This window comes from Antedon mediterranea, chromosome 8 (genome assembly GCF_964355755.1).
Source record: "Antedon mediterranea chromosome 8, ecAntMedi1.1, whole genome shotgun sequence".
Lineage (NCBI taxonomy): Eukaryota > Metazoa > Echinodermata > Crinoidea > Comatulida > Antedonidae > Antedon > Antedon mediterranea.
The window spans coordinates 20,372,004-20,375,196 of record NC_092677.1 but is presented as its reverse complement, the minus strand read 5'-3'; the positions used below and the strand labels follow the sequence as shown (position 1 = coordinate 20,375,196).

The window sequence follows — 3,193 nt, the reverse complement described above, 5'->3', positions numbered from 1 at the left end:
AAGTTGCATGGCATTATTTTTCATTGATTTATTATTAATTTCATATAAATAGACTATTATCAGCTCTTCAGTCATCTACTGGTTTGTAGCGTAACTGGTAGTGTTCAGGTTTGTGTTCTCGCAGTGGTGGTGTTCGAACCTCTACTGATATTTTATTTCTTTTTTTTTTTTAATTCAAAAAATATTGTTTTTGAAAGTGAGATATTTTGAGGGTTGTAAATGTCAGGCCAAAACAAGTGAACCTTTTTTAAAATCAGAAACAAAGTTGCATGGCATTATTTTTCATTGATTGATCATTCATTTCATATAAATAGACTATTATCAGCTCCTCAGTCACCTACTGGTTGGTGGCGTAACGGATAATGCTCAGGTTTGAGTTCTCTCAGTAGTGGGTTCGAACCTCTAGGGATTTTTTTTTTTAAATTGAAAATAAATATTGTTTTTGAAAGTGAGATATTTTGAGGGTTGTAAATGTCAGGCCTAAACAAGTGGACCTTTTTTAAAATCAGAAACAAAGTTGCTTGGCATTATTTTTCATTGATTGATCATTCATTCCATATAAATAGACTATTATCAGCTCTTCAGTCATCTACTGGTTTGTGGCGTAACGGGTAATGCTCAGGTTTGAGTGCTCTGAGTAGTGGGTCGAACCTCTAGGGATATTTTTTTTCTTTTTTTTTTAAATTGAAAATAAATATGGTTTTTGAAAGTGAGATATTTTGAGGGTTGTAAATGTCAGGCCTAAACAAGTGGACCTTTTTTAAAATCAGAAACAAAGTTGTATGGCATTATTTTTCATTGATTTATTATTTATTTCATATAAATAGAGTATTATCAGCTCTTCAGTCATCTACTGGTTTGTGGCGTAACGGGTAATGCTCAAGTTTGAGTGCTCTCACTAGTGGGTTCGAACCTCTACGGATATTTTGTTTCTTTTTTTTTTTATTTAAAATAAATATTGTTTTTGAAAGTGAGATATTTTGAGGGTTGTAAATGTCAGGCCTAAACAAGTGAACCTTTTTTAAAATCAGAAACAAAGTTGCATGGCATTATTTTTCATTGATTTATTATTAATTTCATATAAATAGAGTATTATCAGCTCTTCAGTCTTTTAAAGTACTACTCCTCCCTTATTCGTTGTAGTATTGAGCTGGGATTTGGCATGAATATACTACAGGGACATGTTCTCAAATCTATAGAGCCGGATTTTTAATTTTTTGTTAATTAATTTGTTTAATTAAGAAGCCACAATGTGTGACACACACCACAGCGTTATGTAGTTATATGGTTATATGCGGCTTCTTGGCGTAGTGGTTATCACGTTTGCTTAACACGCAGAAGGTACCTGGTTCGAGCCCGGACGAAACCTTTTTTTTTTAAACTTTATGGTGAAAAGTACTGTATACGCAATATAATAATAATAATAATATAATAATACCAGATTTATATAGCGCCCTTTTCATGAGTAATCATGCTCAAATGCGCTTTACAAGCATTATTACCCCAGTATTTTTTGGGATCAAACACGTATGGAAACATACTCCCATAATGCAGCCGGTAACCAGTGCAGTTGTGTCTAGATCTAACTGGGTACCCATTTATACACCTGGGTGGAGAGAGGAAACGTAAGTAAAGTATCTTGCCTACTATACGGATACAAGCAATGCGGCGAGAGTTGGATTCGAACCTAGGTCTGACGATCGGTAGTCCAACGTCCAACACACTGCGCCACACGCCCTCACATATGATAATTATACAGAGTATATTTTATTTTTATTATTTTTTTTAATACTTATTTTGTGTAATCGGTAATTATCACTTTTACACATGTTTATTTTGCTTTGTGCTTATTACCATTTATTTGTAATTTAAATGGATTAAAAAACTTTCTGTAACCCACATTTTTAATGTAAGAGGTTTCGTAGTGTAGTGGTTGTCAAGTCTGCTTAACACGCAGAAGGTCCCGGTTCGAGCCCTGGCGAAACCTATTTTTCTTTACTTTCTAACTGTATACGTCTGTATACAGCTTCTTTCGCTGTACCCCGAGTATTGCACATTCGTGATTTTTTGTTAATTAATTTGTTTAATTAAGAAGCCACAATGTGTGACACACAACACAGCGTTATGTAGTTATATGCGGCTTCTTGGCGTAGTGGTTATCACGTCTGCTTAACACGCAGATGGTCCCCGGTTCGAGCCCGGGCGAAACCTTTTTTTTCAACTTTATGGTAAGTACTGATAAGGTATTATGATATACAGTATATCTTATTTTTATTATTTTTAAAAATATTTATTTTGTGTAATCGGTAATTATCACTTTTACACATGTTTATCTTGCTTTGTGCTTATTACATAATAATTTATTTGTAATTTAAATGGATTAAAAAACTTTGTGTAACCCACATTTTTGGTGTAAGAACTTTCGTAGTGTAGTGGTTGTCAAGTCTGCTTAACTCGCAGAAGGTCCCGGTTCGAGCCCTGGCGAAACCTATTTTTCTTTAACTTTATGGTGAAATATACTGTATACGTAAAATGATATAGAGTATATATCGTTTTATTAGTCGGGGTACCTGAGTCTAGGACTCTCTCATCTTTTCCTCTTCTTCTTCCATCCGGACACTATTGAGCAAAAAGTGCAATTTATAAAGTACTACTCCTCCCTTATTCGTTGTAGTATTGAGCTTGGATTTAGCATGAATATACTACAGGGACATGTCCTCAAAGCTATAGAGAGCCGGATTTTTTAATTTCATACCGGATGCAGCCATATGACGTCTCGAAGATGGTATCGTATAGCCGTATTTGGTAGCGCGGTTTTTGATGTGTATGTGACGTTACATCCGGTCTTATGACGTCATTACAGCTTCTTTCGCTGTTCCCCGAGTATTGCACATTCGTGCTTGTTTAAATCAGAAACAAAGTTGCATGGCATTATTTTTCATTGATTGATCATTCATTTCATATAAATAGACTATTATCAGCTCTTCAGTCATCTACTGGTTTGTGGCGTAACGGGTAATGCTCAGGTTTGAGTGCTCTGAGTAGTGGGTCGAACCTCTAGGGATATTTTTTTTCTTTTTTTTTTAAATTGAAAATAAATATGGATTTTGAAAGTGAGATATTTTGAGGGTTGTAAATGTCAGGCCTAAACAAGTGGACCTTTTTTAAAATCAGAAACAAAGTTGCATGGCAT

At 34.6% G+C, this 3,193-nt stretch overlaps 1 non-coding gene across 1 annotated transcript; it reads left to right on the top strand.

The window, feature by feature from the left end:
• The first annotated feature begins 2,138 nt into the window (after positions 1–2,138).
• Trnav-aac (transfer RNA valine (anticodon AAC)) lies at positions 2,139–2,211 on the top strand. Its single transcript has one exon. It is a non-coding gene; the product is annotated as a tRNA-Val (tRNA).
• The last annotated feature ends 982 nt before the right edge of the window (positions 2,212–3,193 follow it).